Source organism: Phaenicophaeus curvirostris, chromosome 1, assembly GCF_032191515.1.
Source record: "Phaenicophaeus curvirostris isolate KB17595 chromosome 1, BPBGC_Pcur_1.0, whole genome shotgun sequence".
NCBI classification, from domain to species: Eukaryota; Metazoa; Chordata; class Aves; order Cuculiformes; family Cuculidae; genus Phaenicophaeus; species Phaenicophaeus curvirostris.
The window spans coordinates 156,971,661-156,992,263 of NC_091392.1; the positions used below are offsets into that span (position 1 = coordinate 156,971,661).

The following is a 20,603-nucleotide window of genomic DNA, read 5'->3' on the forward strand; positions in this document are numbered from 1 at the left end:
CCCCTTGCTTTCTATCAATCCTCACCGAAGTGGGAGGCTAGATGTGGCTGGGCAAGGATTCCAATATAACAACTCAATAACAACTATATAATCATTATTAAGCAGGTATTCCCTTTATTATTAGCAGTGCTGGATGCGTGGCGGATTGATCCTCCAAAAACACACATCCCAAGCAAGAAAATTGTGCATCTTTTATACTACGGATCTATGCATTTTTCATCACCTCAACCCCAAAGAAGGTATTAATTTCTTTCCGAAGAGTCATTAACTTATCTCCACACTGTGTTTGTATGTACAGACAGTCCATTGAGTGGTCTGAGAACCCCCTTCTGTGGTCCAATGATGAAGGCTAGAAGTAAGGGGGGTGCAGCCCAGACTTTGAGAAATAACAGTCCTTTTTCTGCTAGTGCGGCAGTGTGGATTCCAGGCTTCCTTATCTTGTCTTGTGGGGTACCTGTTCCTTGCACAGGAGGTTCCCCTTTAGACATCCCTCAAGGCACATACCACTATAGGGTATACAAGCTTGGACAATTGCTACAGATCAAGACACAAGCTCAGACATTTGCCATTTATCAGTCCCCTTTCAGAAAAAAAAAAATTTCAAGAGACATACCAGTATGAGACATACTAACTTAAAATTTGCCACTTATCAGTTTCATATTAGTCTATTTTATCAACTACTGTATTCCTTAGTCTTGTTGTCTTGCTGTTTCTGCAGCTGTCACATATCTACAGGGATTTACCAACACAGGAATAGTTGTCCACTAGCAAATTCTTCTGTTAGTTCTGACAGGCATTTCAAGGTGTCTTGACCAGCAATATTTTAGCTAATTCAAATATCAAAGAGGGATCTCTAAATTGGAATTAGTTGGATGCAGAGTTAAGTCTGATTTTAGATTGCAGTTCTACTGGGCTATCTATGAAAGGCTGATTCTGTTCCATAGTGTGTGAACTTTCATGTAGAATCATGTTCCTTGAATAAGGAGTTCCTTGAAAAACAGTATTCCAGGCAGTTTGTTGCCAGTTTCTCACCATACATTGCACACATTTAAATATTTTGTGCTTAGTTTTAAATTGCTTGTATTTATTCAATGATGTAGGAAAGAAAAAGCAAGCCGAGGTTATTTTCTGTACAACAAAGGGTGAACAGTGTTAAAGGTCTTCATTTCTGTGTAGCTGCCTTCAAGAGATTGCTCTCAAAATGTTGGATCTGATTTTCATTACTAACTTGACTGTTTTCACCTCTTCAGGCAATGTAAAGTTTCCTATCAAGTAGGAGTGATTTGAGGCAACATTCGGCATCCTGATGTTAGAGAATCAGTTGATTGTATGTAATTAGTCAGACTCAGGAGTGCATCAGCAATACTTAAATGAACACTGTTCCTCCCTGTCACCAGCTGTGACTTCCATTTTCAAAACTGATGCGTGATTTTGAAGCAGAAGTACTTATCTGGAGAACTGGGTAACAAATGGGGTATGAGACTTCTCATCTTAAGGTTACTGATATGAATCCAGCCTTAATAAGAAATAATGTTGTACACTTGTCTAAATATCTAATGGGAAACTGTAAATGAGAATGAAGTTAGTTGGATCCAGACCAAAGAGGTATATACCCCAACTACCTGGCAGACAAAGTCGTAGCCAGAGGATTTCATTGTATTCTATTTTGTTTAAAATTTTAGTGCCAAGGCTGAAAAGAGCCTAATAGTAATTTTCTTGCGGTATGTTTAATTACTTCATTTTCTTGTTTTCTAAACTTACATGAAACTACTCAGCAAATGCTTCATTTCTATATTAGTAGGGGTATGGTGCCAGGCTAAGACCCTGCAAGGAATTTAAGAAAAGAATTATGTTGTTTCCAGAGAAGCAGAAAAAATTATGATGTGGAAATAGAACTAAGTGTCTCCATGGGCTGAAGGGACAGAGGCGGTTTTGGTATTTATGGAAGTAGTGCCACAGATATTATTTTGTATCATTTTGAACCCTGTAATGCAGCTCCTGGTTGGAGCTGATGATCTCTAAGGTCTTTTCCAACCTAATAATTCTATGGTTCTATGATAAAATTCACAAATTCTGGAAATTACTTTTTCACAGAGTGCCTAGTCTGTATGTACTTATTCTACATGTACTAGGAGATGAGGAATACTGATGAGATGTTAAGCTTAATGATGTTAACGAAGACTAAGCAGGAGGCATGTTAGGAAGATACACAAAGAAAAGGATTGGGAGCAGTATAGTTGTCTGTTTGCAGAACAAGAAAACCTGTATCTGGGAATATGAGAGCTTGAGACTTGCAGGGGATGGTTAGAAGATCTGAGCAAGAGAGAATGAAGCAGAAGCATATTTTCCTTGGGCAGGGTTGAGGAGATGGGGTAAGGAGGAGAATTTTGTCCTGGCCAGAAGATAGGAGAAGTCTCCACCATGACTTGGAGACACAAGAGAAACTCATATCTGTTGGTAAAATGCTCCCAATCAGTAAGGGAAGTCTGTGAGAGTGACGTATGTTTTAGCATCCTGCATCGGTGTGGTATGATTAACTTTATAGGACTCCATAGGCATTACCCTGTCAATCAAGAGAAACAAAGATGTTCAAAATCAAGGAGAAAAGTATGCTTATCAGAACTGTTGAGTAGAGGGCAAAGGAGGGCAGAACAAATCCTGAAGATGCAGATTTGACAGAGTGAAAGGGGGAAAAAGATGTAGTGCAAAGATAAAAATGGAATTAAAGGCCTTAAAGAGAGAATTTATGAAAGACTGTGCTTGACTGTTTTATGACTCTATGAATTTAGCATGCTCACTGTATCGTGCTACTTCTTTGCTTTATTGTGTCAGGTCAATTTTGTACAAGTTCATTGTTATCTTACTTCTTCTTTGTGCATTGAATACCTCACTGTATTCAAATGGATCTATAAATGGACATTGAACCATTTCACTGAGAGGAGGTCAACTGTTGAACCCCTTGTTGATAATATATAACCATCGTACAGTAGGCTGACTTGAAGACAGCATCTAAGGTAGGAAAGGCTTTGAATGTATCTTCAAAAGCTACCTGCTGTTTGCATTCTGCCTTACTAGTGACTACTGCATGTTTCCTAAACAAATTCTTTTTGGACTCTCCTGTGTTGCCATAAAATGTACTACAATCTAGTGACACTAGTTAAAATCTCAGTTACGTGAGATGGAGACTGAAGCACTGCTAAAGGGAGAAAGGGATCTGGGTGGAACACCATTGAGCCCATTGAGATTATCCTTTATCTGCAACTAAAGGAAAGATTTCTTCCTAAATACAAGAGCTGACCTGTTCTGCAACTATGCTGTCATCAAGTGCTTGATGAATTCTATTTCATTTAGTTCATGAATATAGATGGCTAATTCCTTGGGGCAACTGATACTATTAATACAAAGCATATGCACAACCACCATTGATAGCAGAAGTCTGCTCAGTTTCTGTTGGTTTGACTTTATTCACTAAAGGGAAACAGCGATCTCAGAAGGAAAGGCTGCTGACAATAGGGTTCCTAAGACTGCAGTAGTTTTGTTTTAGAAAATCCAGACTTTTAAGGAGAGTGGTAATGACTTTAAGTACTTGGGCAGTTGATTTGAGACCTTCCACATCTCTTAATTTTGAGGCAGCTGGTGAGAGAGTTTTTGCTCTGAGTTCATTATGGAAATTACTATACAGTGGGATGATTATCGTGCTTAAAGTTAAGCATTGCGCATAAGTGCATTCTGGGCTGACTGACAACAGGAGAAGTTATGAAACTGACCTTGAGAAGATAATCTCAGAAGAAACACAAATACATTTCCTTTGTATAGTAAAGTGCAGAATAGGAAAAAACTCTGTAATTCACACCACTCCAGAAAGCAGAGCATTGACTGTAATAACAGAACACAGCAATATAAAATGTGGAAATAGTGAGTCATGGAAGGAAAGAGTCATTAAAATATCTGATTATGACCATTGCAAGACTTATCTAGTAGGGCCAAGGAGGTTTTGGCTCCACAAAGTACTACATATTTGGCAAATGTAGACAAAGCTTCTTCATATGTATAGGAAAAGTTAAAAGGCATAGAAACCTACCAGTGGGAAAGCTGAGGGAAGAACTTCTACGCTTTCAGTAGGAGCAGGAGCAATTTCCCTTGTGTGGCTCCTCAAGACCTTTTGTAGGTTTCTCTCAAGTGACAAGAGGTTCACCTTCCCAAGGTATTGTTGAATGGATTCCATCTTGACTCAGAAACTTGTACAGAGAAAGTATAGTTAGCATTTCTTTTATTTGAATACATTGTGCTTTTAGCTGCCTGAGAATTTTATGATTTGTAATTATTGAGATCTTCTAGTTTAATTTTTTACAGTGTAATTGTAAGTGATGTATATTTTTCCTCCAGATGTTCTTTGCTGCAGCAGAGGTCCCAGCCCAGTGAAATGTTTTGCCTATTGACTAGTGAAAACTGAAAAAGAAACTTTTCAGGTTTTCTCTTCATTTCCCCTCCTTATGCAACATTACTTTCCAGCAAATATTCCTAAGTAATTTAAATTATGCAATTGATGGTATTTTCGTCAGTTGTGATTACATTATATATTGCTCATACTATTTTCATTATAAATCTTTGGAGACCATAACTTTAGATTGGGTTAGATTTAGATTAGATATAGTCCAACGGAGCCCTTTAAGCCCCTCTTGGAAGGACCAACACACCCTTTTGTCTGCCTAATGCAGATGATATAATGCAGTGCTTGTGTCAATGCTCATGTAAGACCATGGACCTAAAATATTAATTACTGCTCATGTTGTTTCTCAGTGACATCATAGTACTTGCTTTACCAAACTCGTCACTTCCATTTCCGATAACATGCATTGCAGGACTGTCTGTGCAAACTGGCAGCCTTGCTGTGCCTTCACTACAGCCATGTTGCATGGAAAATTAATCTTATTTTACCATTTTCTGCCTGCCTCTGCTTTAATTCCTGCTTTTGTGGTCTCTGTCTCCTTTGGTGTACTAGTCATGAATATTGCTCTTCGATGTTTATCTGTTGTATTCCGACTAGGTACTGTTTTCTGCCCATTCTTTTCACTCCCTTAGAGCTAGCAGCTTCCTACTCCCAATTTAATATGTCAAATTAAAATTGAGTGTATTGTTTATTTAAGTTGTAAATGAGACTATCACATAACTCAAAGACATCAGTATCATTCTGAACTCTTCTTTATTTGTCCATGTTTTATATTGTTTATGCTTACTATCTGTTAGCATCTTTATTTATATTCTTCTGAGGGAGTTTCCAGTGTGCGTGCATGTATTTTTCAGGCGGAGTTATGTGTGGTATGGAATTATACTCTAACTAAATGCTGAAAATATTGCTTCTGTTTCATTCCCTTGCTAAAAAATAAAATTAATATCAAGGTTCTTCTTTTTAAGGCAAGTTTTTATATTTTTCCTAGCAAGTAACATTTTTTAGAGCTTTAACGCTTGCATAAATAAAGGGTTTCATTTTTAGTGACATGGCCAGGGGAAGAAGGTAGATCCTTTAAATATAAATTTGGTATCTTCTTACCTGTAAATCTGGCTGAAACCAGTCTGGTATAGTAAAAATCTGAATAAGTGTTTTATATCTGAGGTAAATGCTAAAATCCTGAAAGTTATTTACATCTGTTACAGGATTTATTTATTCAGCTTTGTAGTTTTATTCGTATTTATTTCTCCAAGTATGGAAAACACAACACACTGTTTGAGCTCTGAGGGCAGGCTGTTTGATAGTGGCTTGGTATTTTGATCTTTAATGGGCGAAAAGGGTGAGGCTATTTTGTATTTGTGTGTGATCACTGTAGTTTTAATGGTACAGAGAGATGGTCATTGCAAATGCATCCTTTTTTTTTTTATGTGAAGATAGAACAAAGGAATCCAGGTGTGGGTAGGCATCTGGGATGAGCTGCTATTCTATCTTCTTTGTTGCAAGCGGGAGCCTGAAAGCTGTGGAGCTTGGGAGCAGAGTTTTATAAAAAAGAAAGTTTGTGCCATGGGGAAGTCTTTGGGGATTAAAGACACTCTGGAAGTAAACAATCAGAACCCTCATTTCTGTAATGTTCCCTGTGTGGGAAAGGAAATGGCAGCTGTAGCTGCTTTACAGTGTTCCCAGTGTAATCACTATCACATCAGTGCATTGAGCATTCGAGTGCCTTAGCAATGCCTTCCTTCACCAACACATATTAGACTGGGAGACAGATGTTTATGTCATGTTATTTTATTCCTCATCAATCAGCAGTTTCCCAACCATCTTATTTTTAACTTGATTATTTACTAATGAGCAGTAAAAACCACAGTGCCTATGGCAACGTTTGCACAGTGGGTTGTGAAATAGTAACACACACACTTAGTTTTATTTTTTTTCATGTTTACCACAAATCAAATCCTTTCCTAATGTCTTTGTCCTTGTTTCAACCTAAATCATAGCAGGGTATTTGTGTTCTTTCGATTGTTTCCTTTTAGATACGGTCACAACATTTTGTCCGCTGAAGTCTTAGCAGCTTGTAGCAGTCTTGGAGACCAACCCCAATCATTTCCCTAGAGGCTATATGTCAGAACGCTGGAAATTAATTTCTGATTTTTTCTGGCTTCCTTAGTCTACATTAATTCTGATTTGTTATGAAGTGAATCAAAGCTAATATCAAGTGAAGCTTCTTTCAGCTAAAGTAGGAAAAGGCGTTGAGGTGAAGGGCCCCAAAGCTGCCACAAGGCAAGATGGCTGTTAAAGCTTAGAGTGACACATGCAAAGGTCTGTTGTCTTGAAACACACTGCCTCAGATCATCTATCTACACAGTCCTACCCCTACAAAAAGCCAAAAAGAGTTTTGCCCTGTCAGTCTTCAACAACAAAAGAAAATAATTTGGCTTTACACCAAATAGTCGAGTTTGCATCATGAAGCCAGAGTTGTGAGAACCAAAAAGAGGACAGGATCCAGAATGTAAGAATGACCCGAGGAGGACTCAAGAGTAGAGGTGGATTATATTAACGTGAATGGCTATGGGGAGGGGGATTGTAAAGCCACTGTTCATCAGATCCATTGAAGAAGAAACAAATAAACCAGTCATGTTTGTAGGATACACCAAAGCCTATAGAACAGCCATGTAATCTTGAAAACTGCTGTAGATAACATCAAAACAGGGAGTGTGTATGTTTTAAGAGGGAGAGAAGACCAAGAAGCCAGGTTTGGAACTATACTTGTAAAAACACAAATTTGAAGAGACTAGCCATTACATGAGAACAAATTAAAGTGTTGTACAAACTGAATTGTGATTTGCTCTGTTGAAGATCCAGCATTACAAAGGTATGGTATCTGAATTACACCACCCGAGTACTTTGCAGAGTACTCTAAGCTGCCTGTATTGTATCTCACTCTTTTCCTGTTTGTTTTCTTGGAAGAAAAATTAAAGCCTGCTGTGGCTTGGTTTTCTTTAATAATTCAGTGTGCTGTGGCTCAGTGTGCCTGCTGCTGAGGGCAGTATCAGTTCTGCATGCTTCACTCCTGGAGAGAAGGGTGGTTTGGGTTGTATTCATCTGTGGATCTTCCTGGAGTTTATTTCACAGTCTCTGACTCGCTTCTGAAGAAAATCTAGTGGCTTGCGTCAGTCAGCTCTATCCTGGCTATAGATGACTGCGCTGCTTGTCTAAACTGAAACATTTGAGTGGCTGTAAATGTTTAAGCTAATTTAAAGTCTGCCACGTCGAGATGGGTAATTATGTTTTCTGAGTGAATTAGTTGAGAGAAAAATAGAAAACAGTGGAGAGAGCCGCTGATGGTTATTTTCAGTGCACGTACCTGTTACTCTACTCCTTTGTTGACTATATCAGTGTTAGGGCTCGTCTGCATAGAAACTTGCACTGTTGCAGCAAAATGATTTTTCTTTCCATGTTAGTTAAACAGATAAAAACGTGGCACATGGACTGGCCTTTATTTTGCATCTTGTATGTGTCGCCTACAGCCAGGGATCGAACTGCCCCAGCAGGAGATAATTCCTCTGCTCAAGGTGTGGTCCTCGCTGTGAGAGTCTGAGAGTGCCTTATCAGAGAAACATTATATCTGCTCGTATTTTCATATATCATTGCACATTTTTTAAGGTGTAAAGAGACAAATAACACCCAGCCTACCAGAAGCTCCGTGATTAATGTGGGATTAGCCTCAGTAAATGTAACGAGGTTTCTTCTCCTCCTTTGAGGAAGAGATGAAGGGGCAGATTTAGGCCAGCAGATGGATAGCTGTGTGCTAAGTGGATTAGCTCAGCACAACTCACAGCAAGGCCAGGATGTAAACAATACTTGATCAGCCTGGCACTAGATACCAGCAAGCAGTCAACAAATCTAAACCATAAGGATGTACCTAAGCAAGGACAGTATTAAACTTGAGGGGACTTCTTTTTCTCTCTTTAGATAAAAGGAGATATAACTCCCTAAGAAGAAAAAAATATTTTTTTCATTCCATTTTTAAAAGTTTGGGCTATTTTTTTTTCCAACTGCAGCTACAGTGAAAGATTTACTCACAAAATTTTGTATTTTTATTACCAGACAATAAAAGACGCAGAGACCAAATTACAGTTGTTAAAAGTGATCAGTTTAGCAAAATCTCAGTATCTTCCTTTTAAGTTCCAGTGTCTCCTTGAAATCTGCCGTGTCCTCTACTAGGTAGTAGTTTTTTTCAGCCTGAGTACAGTGCAGAGAGTGCATTACATTCTCTATCTAATCTGCAGTAAGTGTGCAGGAAAGATTCACCAGTTCTAATGTGTCTCAGTGTAAGGTGTCTTTTATTGGCACCTTGCTCTCATGAAGCTCTGCTCTAGACTTTAAAGAAAAATGCTTGCACTTCAAAATATTTCCCAGCCCATCTGTGAACTCTACTACATTTATTATTTTCGTCATGTTTAATAGCACAGCTCATTTTCTTACCCTTTTATTGCTGTTAGAGTAATGTGGGCTATGACTTCATTTGACTTTTCTAAGTAGGCAGTATCACCTCTAGTTAGCATTTAGATGTGAAAATATCTGAGGGAGTTTGGGAAGCATAATGGCTGTTCAGAATGTGACATGTATCCATCTAAAACGAGACTGGGAATATGCTGGGAAGTGATTTTTCAGAAAATCTTCACTCATCAAAACTGAGTAATTTCAAGTAAAAATAACAGTTCCAGCAAAACCTAAGTAAAACAAACGATTTAGAAAAAAACCAAGAGAGGCAATCCATGATGTGTGTAATAATATGGTACCTAATGTCCTGACTGGGTAAGTGCATGAATTCATTAGTCAGGTCTTCCTACCTCTATTCTTCCACATGGCAGGAGACCGTCCAAGCACCCAGCCTACTGGCTGTCTTAGAGTGACACTCCCATGATTGAACTCTTTCACCATGCATTACATCCTTTGGTGTTTCACTTTGCAAGCTCTAGATGTATAGTCCATTTGCCAGAAGGTCAGTCTCCTTTCTGCATATACAAACTTTCGATTGGTCATATAAAACAGGACAGTTCCATTAAGAAGGACATTGTGATCTACCCTAGAATGACAGCAACGTGGAACAGGATGGAAGAAGCTTAGGTTATGTTCATCTCTGAGTTAGGCAAGGAAAGAACTTGATTTTGTTAGAGTGGCCTTCACCACTGTGGTGTAGAATCAATGCATGATTTTTCTCAGTCTTTCCTGCTAGGGTTGTGCTAAATTGTAAGAATTATAGTGTCAATGTTGTCAAGAACTGAAAAAGCATCTTCTTACAAATTGTAATCTAAGGACAGAATTTTTTTTATCAATATAGCTGTTTCAGTTTTGGGTGGGTGTGAACCAATTTGTCTTTTTGGTATGACTGCTGATTTCTATGGAAGTGTCCTACAGTGTGCTTTTCATCCTCTTAGAGGAATTGCTAGATTTATATAGAATAACATCCATACAAGTTTAATTAGTTCCCTAATTTTATTGCTTCAACTTCATGTGTGGTCAAACCAAAGTTGATTCAGTTCAGCATTTTGAAACTGTTCGCTGAGACCCCTAATACAAATTCCATGTCAGTCTGCACACCTTTGCCAAATTCTGATGAAAATTGCAGCCTTCCTGACCCAACCCCCTAATTCTTCTGAAACTGATGCTAAAACTTACACAAATTTCACAAGATCAGCTTAATCCATTAAAAAAGGGAAGTTTTAAAAAAAAAAAAAGAGATGAGGGACGAAGTATTTTATATTCCCATCGCTTTCAGCTCTCTTGTGTCAGGTTCCGAAGTTTATATACTTTATAGAATCACAGAATAGTTTGGGTAGGAAGGGGCCTTAAAAGATCACCCAGTTCCAACCCCTCCTGCCATGGATAGGGACACCTTCCACTAGGTTAGGTTGCTCAAAGCCTCATCCAACCGGGCCTTGAACACCTCCAGAGATAGACATGGCATCTGTGGCCAACCTGTTCCAGTGCCTCACCACCCTCACTGGAGAAAAATTTCTTCCTAATATCTGATCTAAATCTTCCCTCTTTCAGCTTAAAACCATTATCCCTTGTCCTGTCCCTGCACTCCCTGATAAAGAGCCCCTCCCCCGCTTTCTTGTTGTCTCCTTCAAGTACTGGAAGGCTGCTATAAGGTCTTCCTGGATCCTGCTCTTCTCTAGGCTGAACAACCCCAACTTTCTCAGCCTGTCCTTGTATGGGGGTGATATTCCAGCCCTCTGATCATCATCAGGCCCTCCTCTGGTTGTGATCAAACAGGTCCATGTCTTTGCTGTGCTGAGGACTCCAGAACTGAACGCAGTTCTCCAGGTTAATTCTTTATATCAGAATAGTGGGGGTGCAATCTGGCCTTGCAAGTTAATTAACAGTTCTGTTGATGATGTGCTAACCAGAGCCAGAGCTTTCGCTGTGGTAGCTCTCCTGGTTAGGCAGAGCTAAGACGAGGAAAAAGATGTTAGGCACGGCAGAAAGCAGGTGTTACTAGAATTACACACAGTGAGAGAACTGTTGAGTAATAGATATAGGATTTTTTATAATCATTTTGCTTTCCTCCTGGCATCTCACTTTTATCATAAACTGTTGTGTGGTGTCATGGAGTTCTTTTAAGCAGATGGTGCGTTTTATCCCAGTGGTGTCTGCTTGCTGGTGGTGAATGAAGTGATTTTTCTATGTAGTTAGTTAAAGTGCAACTTGAGGTTCTTTGGCAGTCCAAGTTCTTATTTAAAGAGGCTCAAAGTGTAAGTCATGGTTAACTTATCGCTTATTTTAGTTTATACATGTTTAGCAGTAGGAATGCTTCTAAAAATACAAGTGAACACAGATATCTAAGTGCACCTGTGGAGTTTTTCAACAAGCTTAGTCTCTGTTCAAGGGAAAGAATTGGTATTTCATGCCAGCTGCATGTTATATTAGGCAAACTTTGTAACAGTAGGGATAATGAAGCAATAGATAGAGCTTGTAGAACTCTTTAGAAATAGGTTGGACAAACATCTGTCAGGCATAACATTAAGTATGGGAAGGTTTACTGAGAGGCTGCGTAAGTATTTCCATCAGCACTTACATCCAGTTCCTGACCTACCAGGTGCTTGCCTGATTTTTAAGACTTACAGTCATGGAATTTGAGACCCAGACTCTGGGCAGCCACAGAGGAAACACATGTGGGTTTTCCATTCCTGGTTTAGACTTCCCAGGGAAATGTTAGGATGCGGGTGTTACAAAAGCAGCAAGTTTTGCCTGGCTTTGTTTATTTTGTTTTGGGGTTTTGTTTGTTTATTTGTTTCGGGATTTTTTTGTTTGCTTGGATTTTTTTTTTCCACAATTCTTTCCTTCTTTCTGCCATCTTCACATCTGTGCTGGTTTTCAGCCTATTTTAGGATTCCTGCAGTGGTCAGCAAAAGCAGATCATTCCTCCTGTTGGTTTACTGTAGGAGTCAAAGTTGACAACTCATATGTGTTGGGCTGGAAACCTGAGATGCTACTGATGACCACTGAAATGACAAAGCACTGGCTGGGATCCTGGCTTTGTTCTTTCTGTATCTCTGGAGGATTTCTGGGAGATTGCCCTGAAGTAGTAGGACTGAACTGTATTATCTTTTGAAAGGATTTTAGCAGCTTGGGGTATATGTGATCTTTCTTTAAAACTTTCTAACGAGAACAGCTTTCTAAACAGCCATTACACTACTTGCTGTTCCCTACCTCCTGCTACTTTTTAACACTTGGTGAATGAGATGAGCTATTAATAATTTGTACCCTACTTTTCTTACCATAAATAAGTTAAAGCTCTCAATCACATGCTAAATACTGTGAAACATTGTGATCAAAGGAATTATGAGCATGTTAGCGTCAAGCTTGCCTGACATTCCTTTGAATTCTGATGCTTAATATCATCCTTTAAATTATTCCTACATTATTCAAGCTACAGGTAGTTTTTGACACGCACATTCCCCTTTCTTTTCTAATGCACTTTTTTATTTCTATCACCATTGTCTAAACTGTTTGAACAGAATGTCATTCATTTGTATCATTACTGGAAATCCTAACTCTGTATCTGTCACATACTTCCCACATTAGTGGTGAATTTTGAACACTTAAAGGAGTAGTAACAAGAGTCTTCTGAAGAGCTTCATACAGGAAACAAATATAGTGCCCCTATGTAAGATCACTGCAGGGAGGCATTTTCAGCCTTCGTTTTCCTCTGGTTTCCTTCTGCCCAGTTCTTCAAAGGAGAAGATGCAGATGGTGTTGTCCCAGAGTGACTGGTGAATAGGACTGTATTGTGGGAGCAGGCAGTGTTTCATTGTAGTCTCTAGCTACATATCAACATTTATAAACAGATCATCTTGCTTCCTTTTCAAGACAGCTAGTATTGTGGTGATTTTATTTGATTTGTGCTTCTTCAGAAAGGATAATTATGACATATTTTTCCATTACCTATTGCTAGTGCTTTGGGAAGGGAAGAAGTCTGTGACTGCAATTAGCTCCTGTAGACAGAAGGAGAACTTTGACTAAAACTAGGCTTACTTTAGTGTTAATTGTTTCTGTTGCGGAAATTGGTACTCACTGAAGCCTGACTTTTCTCTAAGAAAGATGCTGAATGTCGGACGCGGCATTTAGACAAAGTCAGTGGGGCTACATCTGGCTGGGAACCAGTCACCAGCAGTGAACATCAGGATTCAATCCTAGGACCAATTTTATTCAGTGTATTTGTCAATGGTGTGGATGCAGGATTTGAACGCACCATTAGCAAGTTCGCTGATGATACCAAAATAGGAGGTGCTGCTGACTCTCTTGAGGGACAAGATGCCTTGCAGAGAAATCTAGGTAGATTGGGGCATTGAGCAATCATCACTGGGTTGAAAGAAGTCCAAATGCCAGATTCTGCACCTGGGACAGAGTAATGCCTGGCACAAGTATAAATTAGAAGAGGAGTAACTGGAGAGCAGCCCTGCAGAAAGGGCTACTGAGGTGCTCGCTGACAGCAGGCTCAGTATGAGTCAGCAGTGCCACGGCAGCCAAAAGGACAAACCGCATCCTGAGCTGCATCAAACACAATAACCAGCTGGTCAAAAAAGGGGATTATCCCTCTGTATTCAGTGTTGGTGAAGCCTCACCTTGAATATTGCATGCAGACCTGGACTCCACAATTTAAGAAGGAGGGTCCTTGAATGGGTCCAGAGAAGGGCAACAAAGCTGGTGAAAGGGATGGAAGGAATGTCCAAGAAGCAGCTATGGACTTTAGACTTGTCTGGTTTGGAGAAAAGGAGGCTGAGGGGCAACCTCATTGCTCTCCACAGCTTCCTGAGACAGGGAAGTAGAGAAGGTGGTTCTGATCTTCTTGGTATCCAGTGACACAATATGTGGGAATGGTTCAAGGCTGCACCAGAGGAGCTTTAAACTGGACATTAGGAAGCATTTCTTTACTAAGAGGGTGGTCAAACCCTGGAATGGGATTCCTAGAAATGTGATCAATGCCCCAAGCCTGTCAATGTTTAAGAGGCATTTGGACAATGCCATTAATAACATGCTTTAACTTTTGGTCTGCCCTGAATTGGTCAGGCATTTGATGATCGTTATAGAGCCCCTCCAACTGAAACTCTATTCTATTCTATTCTATTCTATTCTATTCTATTCTATTCTATTCTATTCTATTCCATTCCATTCCATTCTATTCTATTCTATGATGGTTCCTTTTCCAGGGAAAGACCACCTATCTCTAACCTACTTAGGTTATTTTTTTTCCCTGTATGGACATATTACTCTCTCCCAGAATCAGTCAGGAGAGCAGAGAGGGCTCTTCACTTAAGCTTCTTTCTCCCTTCTGTCTCCAAAGTCAGAGATAAGGCAATGTATTAAAGAAGAAAGTACTGATTTGAGGCTGCAGAATAGGAAAGGTTTATTTTCTTCCCATCTTTTAGGTCAGCAAATCATGGCAACATAAATCCCAAACCTATTCAGAGGGATTGGAGCAACAATGCTCTCTACTAGTTCTTCCAGTCAGGAAAACTGCACTAGCTTTAGAGGCTGGAACAGGTCCAGAACAGTTTACACATCTGGAGTCTGTCTTCCTTCTAAAAATTACTTACATCAGCCTTCTTTCTTGACAGTAAGGGTATAGGATGAGGGGTTTCTAAATAGTGTTTACTAGGAAGTATTTATGTAAGGTGATTCACCTGAGACATTCACTTCCTGGTTAATACTTTGTGACTCAGCTTGTTATCTCATGCAGATTGCCTGCATGTATCATAGTTTAAAGTTTTCCGTATGCAGAATTTGTAACTCAATCTCTGCTTCTAAGGCTGAAGATCTTTTTACCTCCTTTCAGACAACTGAGACGCTTGACTACCTTTGGCCATTATGGCTGGTTATGTTCTTCCTCGTTGCAAAATTGTTCAGCACCACGAATTAATCTGGTTTTCCAAAGGACTACATACGTAGTTTTTCACTTGCCACGTTTAAAGCTTCACTTAAGTCTTTCAAGTTCTATGTTATGTCAAAATACAGAGATTGTTGAGATTGCAGTGTGCATACTTATCAATTTTACTCCCTGAATTTTATCAGTCATCTGACCAATACGAGCCTGCTTAAATGTCTGCACTGCCATGAAACAATTCACTGGGACCAGCTGCATGTAAAGATGAAGGCATTTGAGTCTTCTGTAAGTACTCCTTAGTATTATTGCCAGGCATATCCATAGCCTCTTTTTTCCTTGAACTCCTGCAATAATCCTGCCTTCTTATGAAGATTTTATGTGCTTTAACCAGATCTTCTAAATGCAGATTGCTGTTACTTGCAGTTTACCCTGTTGTGCTTCATGACTGTACTTAATCAAGGATTTGCAACTTATCTCATACAAAAAAGGGTAAGGTTTCCAAAGAGTAGGTCTGTTTACATCTCTTTACATCAGGTCATGAAGAAGTGGCAAGGGCTCAGTAAGATTGTCCTACTATTATGATTTCCTGTAACACAGACTTCGAACATAGAAAGTTTGTGTCATCTATGAATCACCCAGCTCTACATTTTTGTTCATTAAAAAGCTGTAAAGAAGCTTGCAACACATTTATCATGATTAGTTCTCTGAAAATGCCAACACATTTCTACAGTGACTTGAATGGAAATACTCTAATAGCACTGAACTGGTATTGTACGAGGCTGAACACTGGAGCCTTCCTATCAAGTGATGTACACAAAGGAGCCTCATCCTTCTGTTGGGGAAGATCATTTCAGATCCTCCATGTCAGACAACTTCTTGCTTCGTGCTTTACTCACAGTTCAGCTAACATCTTACTGCCTCATATTATGTTGTACAGGTCTGTTTGTAACAGAGAGCAGGTTTAGTTCTGTGATGGTGGGGAATGGTGCAGAGAGCTGACTGGAAATAGGAACCCCAACTGACTTCAATCTGTTTCAGGTAATAATGACTTTCTAAATCTACTCACTGCAGCTGTAGTTGAAGCCACACACCTGGTGTCATGAGATGCATAACAGAAACCTAAGGGGAATGGCAAGTAGTCCATGCTCTGAGTTAATCCCTTCCTGTCCTTGTGTTTCTTTGGAAGAAGAAAGAAAAGTGATCTTTCTCAAGGATTTTTCCATCCAAAACAGAATCGTCAAAATTTCTCGCTGAGCTAAAAAATAGTCTGAAGGCCATAGGGAGTTCCCGTGCTCACTGTAGGAGCTACCCACATCCAATCACATGGAGCAGTCAGAAAAGGAAATCACATCTTCACAAATCACAGAATCATAGAATGTTTCCCTTTATTTTGAGGCTGGAGGGGAGGGATGGATAGAGTCCCAGCAGTGATGTTGCACTTTAAAGGAGGCAATGGATAATTGTTCCTGTCTTTCCTTTCCTTCCCCCTCAGTCATTTGTCCTGCAGTACTGAGGAGGTTTGGTTCAGTTTTGGTCCTTGAGCAATTCCTGATGCGGCATAGCTGCATTCCATTTTTACAGTCAGTAAACAGTGTAGTCTCACTCTCGGCTCTTTCTGTACACCAGCAAGAAAAAAAACTCAAGCTGAGTGACCTGCCAAGGTAACCTTATAAATTTCAGTGACTTTAAAAATTTCATCAACCTTAACCATATGTGCTGAATGCCCCCAACAGCTGCAGGTTAAGAAGGGCATTCAACACGTAATTACCTCAAAATTGACTTTTTTCTTTTTAGTGCCCATGAGTCTAGTCTTTCCATGGCTCACTGGCTCCTATTCAAGTGATGATCCAGCATGCTGCGTGCTGGTGATGTAGCAGCCACCGCTGAGCCCACTGAAGCATGGGAGAAGCAGGGGGGTGGGGCACACGACATGACAGAGGGAGGTAAGCACTGCTCTAAAGTCTATATATAGCCTTTCATCTTTTAATTCTTTTTTTTTATCTTTTTGCATAAAATCTTGCAAAAATGTACAATATGCATTTTTTTATTTGCCTTTTTAAATGGGCAGTTAATAGTCCCTCTCTGCCAACAGGCCATTCTGCATAAGGTGTCTTAGACAATTGCAGCTTTGCTCATGGTGGCAGCTGGGCAGACCTGGGTCACTCTAATGGAAGGGAGGACTGAATCAGACCTCACTTATTTATGGTTCAGTGCTGAGTGTTGCTGTTGATGTCAGGGCATTCAGTATCTGTATTTAAGTTATGGCCAGCAGGTCAGTTTTGAAAACAGAACTGTTCAATTTATTGGTAGTATGCTTAGATCAGTAATTTACTGGAACAGATTGTTTCTTCCTAGTAGAAATGTTGGGCAAGATGATCATGATCCCTCTTAGAGAGGCAAATGGTGGCTGAATTAAATCCATCAACAAGTTTGGAACTAAGATAGTGCATCCAGAGCTATGCAAGGTTTGATATGTAGTACTGCCTGTAAGGCATAAAAGAGATAATACTGCACAACCCAAGGGCAGAGGATCTCAGGTTCTTGTTCTGTGTAAGTCATTTACCCCCTCTCATCAGACAAAGAAGGCATTATCTCTGTTACATGGAGATAGCTCCTGGCTACAAAGAGTATTTTGCTGTGGCAAGTCACTTATTACCTGTATTGTGCTGAAAATACTGAGATTAGGAAAGAAGTTCTGCACTTACTTACACTTGAAAATATCGATCCTATTTGTATGAGAAGTGCGTATCTAAGTTGCTGGACTTGAGTCTCTGCACTGATGCTAAGAGTGGGATTTATCTGCCTATTTGCAGATGTCTGCTTCAGAGTTATCTGTCTTCGCTCTTACAGTCTATGGTAAGAAACGCACACTTTTAGGACACGATGCATTGTATCCTAGAAGTATGTCTTTTAGCATCTGAATGGATCAGATGCATTGTGACCCTGAAATGCCACTTTCTAGGGACTTGCTTGGCTATTGGTGGATACATCTGCAGATGTTCTAAGTAGGCGAAGTGACCCCTTGAGGGCCTGATGAGGGAGAATAAAACTGATTGCTGAAAGTGGCTGATGCCTGAAAATACAACAAAAAAATCACATAATTTTGCTTGTGTTCATCATGTCCCACGGTCTGTGACCTTCGCTAAAACTTCTAGGAATGCAGTGGCACATGAGAGGACTTACTACAGTGCTGTGCTACTAACTATATTTCTTCGTGATCACTGATAAAGCTGGGAAGATCAGCATTCATGTGAGGTGCCACTTGTTCCTACTTAGGAATTGTTTTTTATTCCTAGCAGGCTTGCTCTTAAAAATGTTCATGAATCTGGCTTTGCCATCGCGATCACTTGTTGATTAAATTCAATGCTTGGCTCTGTTTTTAAACTTCAGTAATCTGTCACCATCTATAGATAACCATTTTTCTGAATATTATTCAAATCAAACTATTGCATATTTAATATAAACTTTTATCTGATACAATGAAAAAACTTAATTCTATGCTTGTATTACTGCCCAGAAAAAGGCTTTTCTTGACATATAATATTTACTTAGGTAGAAAGGTGATAATACTACATTACCTCTCCACACTTAAAATACCAGGACCATAATCTATTGCAAGTAGTAATGCAGGCACAGTGATACAGAATCAATTAGTTGTTTTTACATTAAACATGCAGACTCCATGTTTCCTAAAATGTCAGCAAAAGACAAGCTTTAGTAAAAATCCTGTAATTAAAGTAGAAGTTCCACCTAATGTGAAGTGCTAGCTGCTGTTTTATCAGATAATGAATAGTGTGAGTGGAGATTACCTCCATAATCAAACTCCTGCACTGGCTTAAGTTCAGTGCTATTTCAGACCAACAGCAAAGCCTGTAGGTGGTCATAAGCTCGTGGAATTGGCAACGTCAGTACTGTAAATCAGCGAGTGCTCTGTACTTACAGAGCCATTGCAGTGCAGCAGAAACATAGTCTAATTTCCTGTGATTTCTCATTTTAGGGCTGGAAGGCCGATTTTAATAAAATAACCGTGCATCCTCAAAATTGTGGTGCTGAATTATAATTTATTTATCAGTGGTTCCTCTAAATCAAAATGGATTTTGTTCCTGGCATTTTTATGCTTGTAAAGGAGAGGAGCATTCTAAGATGTTCTGAAAAAGGAGTGGATGCATTTTGAAGGTGTGGAGATATCTTTTCCTTTCAGGAAAACTATGATCTTTTTGTGTATATTCTTTCTTCAGGTTCCTTTGTTTCAGTGATGGCAAGGTTATAAATCTGAGAAGCTGGATTCTGGTCTGTCTTATACTCAAGCAGATAGAATGCATATTTTTATATCCTTAGTGTATTTACTGATTATATATATAGGAAAGACACTTAATGAGTAAATGCACGTAACATAGAGACAGTAAAAATGTGAGTCCTTAGTGACTCAGTCACAAGTCACAAGTCAACTGGTTGGATGGCCGGGCCCAGAGAGTGGTGGTAAATGGTGTGAAATCCAGCTGGAGGCCAGTGACAAGTGGGGTTCCCCAGGGCTCAGTGCTGGGTCCAGCCCTGTTCAATGTCTTTATCAATGACCTGGATGAAGGCATTGAGTGCTCTCTTAGCAAGTTTGCGGACGACACTAAGCTGGGTGGAAGTGTTCATCTGCTGGAGGGTAGGGAGGCTCTGCAAAGGGATCTGAACAGGCTGGACCGCTGGGCTGAGTCCAATGGGATGAGGTTTAACAAGGCCAAATGCTGGGTCCTGCACTTGGGGCACAACAACCCTATGCAGTGCTACAGACTAGGAGAAGTCTGTCTAGAAAGCTGCCTGGAGGAGAGGGACCTGGGGGTGTTGGTTGACAGCCGACTGAACATGAGCCAGCAGTGTGCCCAGGTGGCCAAGAAGGCCAAAGGCGTCTTGGCTTGTATCAGAAACGGTGTGACCAGCAGGTCCAGGGAGGTTATCCTCCCTCTGTACTCGGCACTGGTGAGACCGCTCCTCGAATCCTGTGTTCAGTTCTGGGCCCCTCACCACAAGAAGGATGTTGAGGCTCTGGAACGAGTCCGGAGAAGAGCAACAAAGCTGGTGAGGGGGCTGGAGAACAAGTCTTATGAGGAACGGCTGAGAGAGCTGGGGTTGTTTAGCCTGGAGAAGAGGAGGCTGAGGGGAGACCTCATTGCTCTCTACAACTACCTGAAAGGAGGTTGTAAAGAGGAGGGTGATGGCCTCTTCTCCCAAGTGACGGGGGACAGGACAAGAGGGAATGGCCTCAAGCTCCGCCAGGGGAGATTTAGGCTGGACATTAGGAAAAGATTCTTCACAGAAAGGGTCATTGGGCACTGGAACAGGCTGCCCAGGGAGGTGGTTGAGTCACCTTCCCTGGAGGTGTTTGAGGCACGGGTGGAGGAGGTGCTAAGGGGCATGGCTTAGTGTCTGATAGGAATGGTTGGACTCGATGATCCGGTGGGTCTCTTCCAACCTGGTTATTCTATGATTCTAAGTTTCCTAGTCTGATCCCTTGACAACTCCTTGGTTTGTCCCCTTGTTATTGAACAGAAATGGTGATACCAGCCTTTCAGGTGAGCTTTTTTCTCATCATTTTGATGAATGGTTTGAGGGGAAAGAAATTAAGCCTGCTACCCAACTCTGCTACATATGTTGTATGTCAGTGCTGGGCTGAGGAATTATTTGAGAAAGTCTATTTGCCCTTTTGCAGTTACCTGTGAGCTCTGCTTGTGAAATGGGAACATTAATGTAAATTCTTTGATTTCTATTGGT

The 20,603-nt window shown here is 40.2% G+C and overlaps 1 protein-coding gene across 1 annotated transcript in view; it reads left to right on the forward strand.

Annotated features, from left to right (window-relative positions):
* The window catches only part of HS6ST3 (heparan sulfate 6-O-sulfotransferase 3), a 301,185-nt gene that overhangs the window by 230,126 nt on the left and 50,456 nt on the right, over positions 1 to 20,603 (forward strand). The window lies entirely within an intron of this gene.